Genomic DNA, 12,034 nt, shown 5'->3' with positions numbered 1-12,034 from the left:
ACATCTTACATATCGCGATATATTTATTTACGCAACTGTCATTTGTGAAATAATCGAATGTATTTATTTCTATATCTGTACGGGTAAGGAAATCCCCACTGGATCATTTCCAGGAAGGTGCCAAATAATAAATTAGTTTGTCAAATCCAAAACACCCGTTGGGATTTGCTGATTGAAAATCTGAATGGAAATCGAGACCATCACAAAGCATTGGAACAAATATACCCGCTGAGGTTTCGGGGTTGTTACTGATTTATTTCTATCACTGAGTAACCTATTTTAATCAGGGTGAAGCTGCAAATCTAATGATAAGAGTCTGGGTTGGAGAAGGAACAAATGAAAGTATCAAATTTAATTACACTAATTCCACAAACACTGCACACCACATCCCTTAAACATTGTTAACTCTTTCTACATAAAACTGGAGAAGGTGCAAATCGAAAGTAACAGAACAAAAAGCACATTAATGCATCAAATTTAATTTTGATATTGTTGCACAAACACTGAACAGACCATCCCTAAAACACTGTCCAGATCTAAAATCAGTCGGCAGGACCCTCAGCCACGGTGAAAATGCTGTGATTTCAATCTGGTTCAAAGCACGCAGCCTTCTAATTTGGAGTCAGACGCGACTGTTCTTGGACCAGGTCCACAACAATCGCTTGGAGCCGGATCCATTGGAGGGCGATCGGTGCAGACTGCCGCCGCGGCTCTTGGAATGTGAGAGGTGGAAGCAGCAACAACCAGACGGCCTCAACCACAGCACATGACCCCCACTATCCCTCACATTCCATAACTGACTCTGTGGCGCAATGGATAGCGTGTTGGACTTCTACTCAGTGGTTAGAGGAGACATTCAAAGGTTGTGGGTTCGAGTCCCACCAGAGTTGGATTTTAGCTCAGGGTTCGAGAGCTGGGAAGTGAAATTTTGCAGCAAAACCGCAACAGCATCATTAATGTCCGCCAAGGACGGGAAACTGCCCCCGACACTTCATCATGCACAAGTGGCTCCAGTCAAACCGGAATTCATAATTCTTAACCCACTCTGAGCTGGATTGGCGAAACACTGTCAAGAAGGAGACTCAACATCGGCTCAGACCGAAAGTCAATCTGCTGGACTTCCGGCTCTGACAGACTGGACGTTCCGCCAGACAGGTTGATAACTGACCACATGCATCCTGCTGCCGTGCAAGCATTGGTGTTTGAGGGGTATAATTCTTGCTTGTGGTAATTCTATTCCTGTAAAACTGGCTCCTTTAGTGTGGGATGGAAAGCATCCTAGCTGAGCAGTCAAAGGCGCCGGTTTAAAGCTCCAGTTCAACCTCACGATTTGTAGATGGTTCACAATCATAGATTGCGTCACCAAAACCACAGGCTCCCTCCGAAAACAAGTAATGCTTAACATCTCATCTGTTATTGCAACAGCGTAGTCCGAAGGAACCACATGGCAATACAAACAAGGAGATGCATTTTGGAACAAACCAATTGTACCTTCAACTCCGGTCGAAATGTTCACATGCAAAAGGATTGTTTGATCTAGTTGAGATTCAAATTCACAACCTCGGTATTTCCTAACCCTGTACTGTCATATAAGGACCGCGCATTGACCGATTGCGCCACGAGAGTCCGGTCACTCTGTCCACCTGCCCCACGCTGCGCGAAAGAATATTAAGGTGAGATGTCCTTACCTGTGGAAACGTGTCCTGTCCCCGTGATGAAACTAATATCTGCACTTCCACTTTCAGCTTCTTTCACATCCTGTGCTCCATCGCACAACAATCCGGTTTTCTGCGAACAGGTCAAAATGCACATTGCCAAAAATTCTATCAGTAGTAGGAATTGAACCCAGCTCTGTCTCAGCGATTGGATTTATTGTCTTAAAGCAGTGATTTCCGTTCGCACAACGCCTTGCCAGACTTTCACGTTTTGTTTAATGCCCAAATAAATAAATTGGAGCTAATTGACCACATTTACGCCGTGTTGGGGTTATTCTCCTTCGAGCAGAGAAGGTTCAGAGGAGATTTGATAGAAGTGTTCAAAGTCATGAAGGGTTTAGATAAAGTTAATAAAGAGAAGCTGTTCCCATTGGCGGAAGCGTCGAGAACCAGAGGACACAGATTTGAGGTGATTGGTAAAAGAACCAATGGCGACATGAGGAAAATCTTTTTTACGCAGCGAATAGTTATGATCTGGAATGCGCTGCCTGAAAAGGTGGTGGAAGCAGATTCAATCGTGGCTTTCAAAAAGGAATTTGATAAATACTTGAAGGGGAAAATGCAGGGCCACCGGGAAAGGGACGGGGAATGGGACTAATGGGATTGCTCTTGCAAAAGGCAGGTAAGGAATTGATAGGTCGAATGATCTCCTTCCGTTGTGTGTTGATTCGATAATAAATATTATTTTACATACAGTGAACAGACCATCCCGAAAAGACTGTCCCGCGATAAAACAGAGTGACAATGAAAGTTTGCCAAAATGCGATGACCCCGATGTAATTCGAACACGCATCCTTCTGAACGGGAGTCAAACGCGATACCGTTGCACTACGAGGTCCACAGCGCGCCCTTAGAGCCGGATCCATAGGAGGGAGATCGGTACCGACCGCCACAGGGACTCGAAGAGGAGGAAGCAGCAGCAGCAACAGCGCAGGAGCCCCGCTCCCCAATACAGCCGTTACCAGCGGAGAGCTGCCAGTCCCGGCCGAATCCCTGTCTGGCAGCCGCCTGCGATTCTTTCTTTACAGAACGGGACCGATCCAGTTTTAGCTCACACACAAGCTCAGGAATCCCACTCCTGACAGATTCACTTATTTAAACCTTGTTTAGATTCAGTGAATTGGGATTTAATTCAATCCTCATCTGCCCTCCGCTCTATCAGATCAGGACTTTATTTAAACCGACAGTTAGAGCTCTGTTTTACAGAGTGCCGACTGTTTACTCATTTATCAGTCCCACCACGAACACTTTTTGCTGCTAACTTCTGCTTAATACAAAGTTCCCAGGAACAATGGAATTTCTCCTGGGTACTGAGTTCAAGTTAAGGAACAATAGAGGTGCGATTACCCTACTTGCCGTATTCTACAGGCCATCAGCTAGTGGGACGGATATAGAGGAGCAAATTTGCAGGGAAATTATAGAGAGGTGCAAACGCAATAAAGTAGTAATAACCGGGGAGTTCAAGTATCCTAATATAGACTGGATAACAATAATATACGGCGCAAAGAAGGGGAAAAATTTGTGAAATGTGTTCAGGATAACTTTCTCGACCAGTACGTTTCTGGCCCACTGAGGAAGGAGGCATTGCTGGACTTGGTTCAAGGGAATGACGTGGGCCAAGTGGAGCAAGTGTCAGTGGGGGAGCATTTAGGGAGCAGCGATCAATTTCACAAGGATTAGAATAGCGATGGAAATGGACTCTGTCCATTCTTAGTAAAAATACTCAATTGGAGGAGGGCCAATTTCAGTGGGATGAGAACAGATCTGGGCCCGGGTAAATTGGAATCAAAGATTTTCAGGCAAAACTATAATTGAACAGTGGGCGGCTTTTAGAAAGATGATTCGAGTATAGAGAAGATACAATCCAACGATGTAGGGCAACTAAAGCCAGAGCTCCCTGGATACGAAGAGGGATAGAGAGTAAGATGAAGCGGGAAAAAGTGGCGTATGACAGGTGTCAGGTTGATAACACAAGTGCCAACCAGACAGAATATAGAAAGTTCACAGGGGAAGTGAAAAAGGAAATAAGAGGGGCAAAGAGAGAGCATAAGAATAGCGGAAAACATAAAAGGGAACCAAAAAGTGTTCTACAGACATGTTAACAGTAAACGGCCAGTATGAGGAGAGGTGTGGCCGATTAGGAACCATAAAGGAGATCTACTCATGGAGGCAGTGGGCATGGCAGAGGTACTGAATTAGTACTTTGCATTGGTCTTTACCAAGGAAGAAGATGCTGCCAGATTCTCGGTAAAGGAATTTATAGTTAAGATACTGGATGGGCTAAAAATGAGAAAGAAGAGGTACTAGAAAGGCTTGCTGTACTTAAAATAGATAAGTCAACTAGTCTGGATGGGATGCACCCTAGGATGCTGAGGGAAGTAAGTGGGGAAATTGCAGAGGTACTGGCCATAATCTTCCAGACATCCTTAGAAATGGGGATGGTGCCAGAGGACTGGAGAATTGCAAATGTTACAACCTTGTTCAAAAAAAGGGTGTAAAGATAAACCCAGCAACTATACGTCAGTCAGTTTAACCTCGGTGATGGGGAAAGTTTTGGAAACGATAATCCGGGACCGAATTACCAGTCACTTGGACGAGTGTGGATTGATTAGGGAATGCCAGCACGGATTTGTTAAAGGCAGATCGTGTTTAACCAACTTGATAGAGTTGTTTGATGAGTTATCAGAGAGGGTAGATGAGGTCAATGCAGTTGACGTGGTGTATATGGACTTTCAAAAAGCGTTTGATAAAGTGCCACGTAGTAGGCTTACGATCAAGATTGCAGCCCATGGAACACATGGGGCAATAGCAACATGGATGCAACACTAGCTAAATGACAGGAAACACAGAGCTGTTGTTTTTTGGACTGGAGGGAGGTGGGCATTGGTGTCCCATAGGGGTCGGTGCTGGGACCACTGCTTTTCTTGATATATGTTAATGACTTGGACTTGGGAGTAAAGGGTACAATATCAAAATTTGCAGATGACACAAAACTTGGAAGGGTCGAGAACAGTGAGTTGGATGGACTTGAAGAGGATATGGACACGCCGGTGGCATGGACGGACACGTGGCAGATGAAGTTTAACACGGAAAAATGCGGGGTGATGCATTTCGGTGGGAAAAACGAGGAGAGGCAATATAAACTAGAGGACATAATTCTAAAAGTATTAGAGGAACAGAGGGATCTGGGGGTATATGTACACAAATCGTTGAAAGTGGCAGGGCAGGTTGAGAAAGCGGCTTAAAACGCAAACGTGGTGCTGGGCTTCATAAAGAGAGGCATAGAGTACAAAAACAAGGAAGTCATGATAAACCTTTATAAAACACTATTTCGGCGAAAAAATTAAGTATTGTGTCCAGTTCTGGGCAGTGCACTTTTGGAAGGATGTGAAGGCCTTGAGAGGATGCAGACGAGATTTACTAGAATGATTCCAGGGAAGAGGGAATTAAATTAAATGCATAGACTGAAGAAGCTGAGATTGTTCTCCTTGGAACTGAGAAGGCTGAGAGGAGATTTGATGGAGATATTCAAAATCATGAAGGGCCTGGACAGAGTAGATCGAGTGAAACTGTTCCCATTGCCTGAAGGGACATGAACCAAAGGGCACAGATTTAAGGTGATTGGCAAAAGAACCAAAGGTGACATGAGTAAAAACTTCTTTACACAGCGAATGGTCGGAATCTTTGATTTTTGTGCTTTGCATGTGATGAAATTTGATCATTTTCCAGTCTGTACCTTAAGAGTGGGATTAAAAGTTCAGTGCTTCTGACAGCAGGAATCTGGTGCAGCCTTTGTTAAATTTATCAAAGCAGGCAATTGTCGCCATTTATCACAAGAACGCCCTAACTGGGTATGCGATCAAGATGAAATTAACGCAACGAGGGACAATTGATACAACACGAAAGGCATCGGGCTATGACAACAATCCCCACCGTTTTGCTTTTCCAACATAAAGCGTGCGCCATTTATTCTCTGAACATAGAAACAGTCTGGACTCGCTCACCACAGAAATCTCCATGTCACAGCGAATTCGCTTTTCGGGACCTTGTCTGTCAAGATGAATTGTAATTTCCGTGAAGTCAATGTTCCATTCCTTTATATGTTTCATGTGCCTGCGATGCGATCACAAGGTTTTTTTTCGTCCACAGGGTAAATGGTGGAATATTAGCCCTGCTCTGCCGGCAATGATCATGGTACATTTTCTTGCAGACAAAACACACATTGAAACCCTGGAACTTTGAGGCGATGAATCCTCAGGAAAAATAAAATAAGGGCTCGAATCAATCTAACCAATAGCACCATCGAGACAAGTGAAGAGTTCACCTGCTAAACCAGTAATTCACTAAGCTGAACCTTGAGGCTGCAGTGACCAATATAACAACTGTCCACTGTCAGATTACTTTTCCAAAATGAATGGTTGAAGCTTGCAGGAGTAAAAATCCAACGAGCCAGTCTTCACTCTTAAACCAGCAACTATGAATTTAAGAGCAACGTGCCAGAGAAATACTCGATTTCAACGCGGTGACACAGGGCCAGAGCAAAGTTCAGTCAATATGATCGCCGAGTGGCGAGAGGGTGGATTTGGAACTCCTGATCGACCGCACTGCGCATTTTCCAGATCTGCTTCGAGCACCAATCCCTTCAATTCATCACTTAAAGGGCCAATTCGATTCTCGGTTTCTTTTCCCTGAACTTGACGAGATCTTCAAAATTGAAAGCGACCTATGTCAAATGGAACCTTGTCACCGACATGCTCACAGATACAAAGCGGCCAAACTCTGCTTCAGTGAGATGAAAGCCCAGAGCGGTTTCAAGGTGGACGGCAATTGCAAAGAAAGCTCGTTCAATGAAAGTGCAGGTCATTGAGGTGCCTTTAAAGTTCAGAATGTTTGAACTGAACTTCATCCGAAAGCGCTTGAGATTCAGGTGGAGTAATTTGGGGACTTATTTTCCCTCTTCACAAAAGTTTGAATCGCACGTCAAAATCAAAATTCGAGGGCTCAATTTGGGCTTCTCCGGGGTATGAACCTCGAATCGAGAATTATACCCTGACCTCATCAAGCCCAGAAATAAATCAAGGGGATTCAGTCCAAGTAAAATCATGGTATTGGAGAAAATAATTAGATTAAAGATAAACAAATCTCCAGGACCTAATGGTGAGCATCCCAGGGGATTAAAATGAATAGGTGAGAAAACTGGACATGCTTCAGTCATGATCGTTCAAACTCTCTTGTTTCAGGAATTGTTCCATGGATTGAATAATTGCCAATGTCGTTCCATTATTTAGGAATGGGAGGAGAGATAACGTAGGAAATTGTAGACCTATTACTCTGACGTATTTTGTGGGGAAGTTACCAGTATCTGTTATTAGGGAAGAGTGACTGAGCACTTGGATAAATGTGAATTGATCAGAGAGAGCCAGCATGGATTTGTAAAGGTTAAGTCAAGTCCAACGAAACTAGTTGAACTTCTTGAAGATGTAATAACGTAGTAGATAATGGAGTGTCTATGGATGTTATATGTATATTGAGTTCCAGAGACATTCGATAACGTACCACAGAAGACACTGTTAACACAAATGAGAGCACATGGAAATTAAAGCAACCCATTGACATGGATGGGGGTTTGGTTCGGAGGCAGCAGACAGAGAGTAGGGATAATGGAACTGTCCTCAAATTGACCGGCTGTGATTAGTGGTGTAAACCAGGGATCTGTACCCGGACATCAGTTTTTTACTATTAGTATAAAAGAGGCAAATGAAGGAATAGAGAGCCACATATCCAAGTTTGTCGACGACACCAAGTTAGGTGGCACAGTGAGTAGTGTGGATGGGAGCAAATGTTTCAAAGCGAAATTGATAGGTTAAGTGAGTTGGTAAAACTATGTCAGATGGAGCTTACATAGAATTACATAGAATGTACATCACAGAAACAGACAATTCGGCCCAACTCGACTAGGTGTTCATGCTGCAGACGAGCCTCCTCCAACGGCGCTTCATCTAACCCTATGAGCAAACCCTTATATTGTGTTCTACTCCATGTGTTTATCTCGCTTCCCTATAAATGCATCCATGCTATTCTCCTTAACTACTCCTTGTGGTAGCGAGTTGTACATTCGAGCGAGCCTCTTTGTAAATATGGTTCTCTTGAATGCCATTTTGGATTGATTTGTGACTATCTTATATTTATGGCCCCAATTTTGGACTCCTCCCCCCAAAATTGAAAAACCTTCTCTAAGTCTGACCTGTCAAACCCTTGCATAATCTTAAAGTCCTATTTCAGGTCACCCTCAGCCTTCTAATTTCTAAGGAAAAGAGCCGAAGACTGTTCAATCTTTCAATATGGGGAAGTGTGAGGTGATCCACTTTGGGCCTAAGCAAGATAGATGAGAATATTTTCTAACTGGTGAGAAGCTAGGAACTGTGAAGGAGGAAAGATTTTTACGGGTCCAAGTGCAGAAATCATGAAAAGTCAGTGGACAGTTACAAAAAATAATTAAAAAGGCGAATTGAACTTTGGCCTTTATCTTAAGGTAGCTGGAATTCACAGGGGGGGAAGTTATGTTACACTTATATAAACTATGCTGAGACCACATTTCGAGTACCGCATTCAGTTCTGGGCACGACACCTCAGGGAGGATATATTGGCCTTGGCGCAGATTCACCAGAATTATACTGGAGCTAAAATGTTTAAATTATGCGGACAAGTTGCATTGAAAAGGTTTGTATTTCCTTGTGTACAGAACATTAATTGTTGATGTATTCGAGTTGTTGAAGGTGATTAATTGAGCCAATGGTGTGTGTGTGTGTGTGAGCTGTGAAACAGCTTGAAATACCAATCCTCTCGACCACTCGGGACCGAGTCTTCCAACGCACAGGGATTTTCACTCGTGCAAGTTTCATCTACATTTTCTGCTCTTCATTTCTCCGACCTGCTTTTTGCGCCTTTCCCTTCAATTCAGCACTTACAGGAAAAACTCGATTCTGCGGTCAATCTTGGGGTCACATGGTGAGATTTCAAATAATTGAAATCGACCCTTATCAACCCCAATATCATCACCTACACGTTTGACGAATGCAAAGCGGCTTCTATCGCGGTTTAGCTGCACAACTCGTTCAAAGATACTGTTGGTAATTGGAGGGTCTTTCAAGTCATGACACGATCATAACAGTTCGCACTGCCGTTTTCCGCAAGACGCTTCAGATTCATGTGGAATAATTTCGGTCTGGCGGTTAAATCCGTTCCCTCTTTACGAATCCGTCTTTGAACCCGGGACTTTTAGTAATAACCGAAACCAAACTGGTTTTTCCTATACTGTACATTACTTTCTAAATATTACAGATCAGCAGAGCACTTGAGCTGTCACAGCTGTGACTTTGACTTTTCTCCCTCTCCTCTAGATCTCCCCGGCAACTGCCACAAACCATAATGTTCTGTCACACTTCTGCATCAGAAAGTTCCGAGCCTCGGTTTTCAAATGAAAAAACGCCCGTCTCTTCAATCAACGACAGCACAGAGAGAGTTTCTTCGTTTCAGCTCCCAATTTCCCCAAATCCTCACAGTAGCATGAAAATAATTGTCCTTAAGTTAATAATAATAATATAATTAAAAGTTCTTATCGTCTGGGGTTTTGTTTCAGACGCCACGGCTTTTAAAGGTCACTGCAGATGTTTAACGAATCGCCTCTTGTTTGGAGGCTTCTGTGTGGGAAAGATGACGAAGCGATAATTGAGAGACCGAGGATGAAGCTGTTTGATGGGAGCACTGGTGACACAGACCGTGCGCGGCTCTCGTGGCGCAATCGGTCAGCGCGCGTCACTTCTACAACAATTAGACGCTCGAGAAATACCGAAGTTGTGAGCTCTAGCGCTATCGAAAGTAGTTAAACATTTTCACCGGAGTTCAAGGTACAACCGGTTCCATATCACATCGACTTCTTCTTGTCCCCATGTGGGCACTGAGGCTCCTCTGGCCTACCGTGTTGCAATAGCAGGTGAGAGTTTATTTGTTTATAAGAGGAGAGTGGACGATTGGCGACAGCTGAAATGATAAAGCGGCCGGCACGAAATCATTAAAACCAAAGAACCAAAAACACAATTCTTCTTTCCGTGAAGCAGGGATTCATCGGTTTGAAGTGTCGCGTATGGAAAATTCGGGAGGTAAATCTGCTGCCTGGTGTCACGGTGTAAAGGGTGAAATTATTCAGCTTTCAATTGTTGATCGGTTGATAGGTCGAGAGGCCTTTTCTGGCTCCAGCGTGGAACAAGTTTAGCTTTTGAGCCACTGGGTAAAGTGTTTTTTTTTAATTGCTGCTATCGAATGACAAGACATTTTGTACAAACAAGAAGAATTGCAAAATCACGAGTTCGCTGTCCATGTTTCTTTCATCATGTTCAACAGAAACAAGGATTCTCCTCAACACGTTGCTGAAAATTGTATAAAACGGATACTCCTCCGAATTCGACATCGACAGGAATAATTGAAAGTCCTACCATGAATCTGTATGATGGAAACTAACCTAACAACAAGCCTGGATAGCTCAGTCGGTAGAGCATCAGACTTTTAAAACCGATAGTGATCTGAGGGTCCAGGGTTCAAATCCCTATTCAGGTGCAAAATTTTAAACCAGCTGGCAAGTTCTGCTTTTCCACCGGACCAATATCAGCGAACGGAACAAGAGTTGGCCAAACAGTCCCTTGTGCCTGCTCGGCCATTTGATGAGGTCATCGCTGATCTTCGACCTCAACTCCACTTTCCTGACCGATCCCCATATCCCTTGAGTTCATTCGTGCCCAAAAATCTATCTATCACAGTTTTGAATCTATTCAATGGCTCAGCATCCACAGCCCTCTGGGTTAGAGAATTCCAATGGTTCACAACCCTCTCAGTGAAGAAATCTCTGAGCTAAATGGCTGGCCCCTTATCTTGAGATTAAAACCATTAGTTCGAGACTCTCCAGCTGGGGGAAACAGCATCCCAGCATCTGCCCTGTCAAGCCCTCTAAGAATTTTATGTGTTTCAATAAGTTCACCTCATTATTGTAAACTGCAGAGAATATCGGCCCATTCTACTCAATCTCTCCTCACAGGACAACCCTCTTATCCCAGGAATCGATCCAGTGAACCTTTGTTGCACCCACTCTATGGCAAGCGTATGGATCCGCAGTTAAGGAGATCAAAACTGTGCACGGTACTCCCGATGAGGTCTCACCAAAGCCCTATATAATTAGAGCAATAATTCCTTATCCTTGTACTCCAACCGCCTTGCAATAAAGACGAACATACCATTTGCTTTCCTAATTGCTTGCTGCACCTGCATGTTAGCTTTCTGTGATCCGTGTACAAGGACAAACAAATCTCTCTGACTATCAACATTTCGTAGTCTCTCACCTTGTAAAATATAGTGTGCTTTTATAATCTTCCTACCAAAGCCAATAACCTCACATTTCCACACTTTATACTTGATTTGCCAACTTCTCGCCCACTCACTTAACCTGTCTGTATCACTTTGCATCCTCTTTGCGTCCTCCTCACAGCTTACTTTCCGACCTAGTTTTGTGTCATCAGCAAACTTGGATACATTACACTCGGTCCACTCATCTAAGTCATTAATATAGATTGTAAATAGCTGAGGCCCAAGCACTGATCTTCACAGCACCCCACTAGTTACAACCTGCCAAAACAAAAATGACCTGTTCATTGCGAGTTTCTGTTTTCTCCATGTCAACAAATCCCCAAACCATGCTAATATATTACCTACAATCCCATGAGCCCTAATCTTGTTTAACAACATTTTGTGTGGCAGCTTATTGAATGCCTTTCGAAAATCCAAATATTCTACATCCAATGTTTCGCCCTTATCTACCCTGCTATCTACACCCTCAAAACCTCTAATAGAGTTGTCAAACACGATTTCCCTTTCATAAAACCGTGTTCCATGTGCCTAATCATATTATGAGTTTCTAAGTGCCCTGTTATCAAGTCCCTATTAATAGATTCTCGCAATTCCCCCACTACTATTGTCAGGCTAAATGTGCTGTAGTTCGCTGTTTTCTCTCTCCCTCCTTTCTTGAATGGCGGGGTTACATTTGGTACCTTCCAATCCATGGGGACCTTTCCAGAATCCTGGGAACTCTGGAAAGTAAATCCAATGCATCCACTTTCTCTGCAGCCACCTCTTTTAAAACCATAGGATGTAGACTATCAGGTCCACTGAATTTGTTAGATTTTAGTCCCATTAATTTCTCCAGTACTTTTTCATTACTAATCTTCATTGCTTTAGGTTCCTTACTCTCATTAGAACCTTGGTTCCCGAATAAT

The 12,034-nt window shown here is 43.4% G+C and overlaps 2 non-coding genes across 2 annotated transcripts; both read left to right on the top strand.

The window, feature by feature from the left end:
* Window positions 1-798: 798 nt before the first annotated feature.
* On the top strand, window positions 799-890 carry trnar-ucu (transfer RNA arginine (anticodon UCU)). Its single transcript is given in 2 exon segments — window positions 799-835; window positions 855-890. It is a non-coding gene; the product is annotated as a tRNA-Arg (tRNA).
* A 9,353-nt stretch (window positions 891-10,243) lies between these two features.
* On the top strand, window positions 10,244-10,328 carry trnak-uuu (transfer RNA lysine (anticodon UUU)). Its single transcript is given in 2 exon segments — window positions 10,244-10,280; window positions 10,293-10,328. It is a non-coding gene; the product is annotated as a tRNA-Lys (tRNA).
* Window positions 10,329-12,034: the final 1,706 nt, after the last annotated feature.

This window comes from Heptranchias perlo, unplaced genomic scaffold (assembly GCF_035084215.1).
Source record: "Heptranchias perlo isolate sHepPer1 unplaced genomic scaffold, sHepPer1.hap1 HAP1_SCAFFOLD_44, whole genome shotgun sequence".
Classification (NCBI taxonomy): Eukaryota; Metazoa; Chordata; class Chondrichthyes; order Hexanchiformes; family Hexanchidae; genus Heptranchias; species Heptranchias perlo.
The sequence above is the reverse complement of the archived record's forward strand: the minus strand, read 5'-3'. Positions and strand labels throughout refer to the sequence as shown.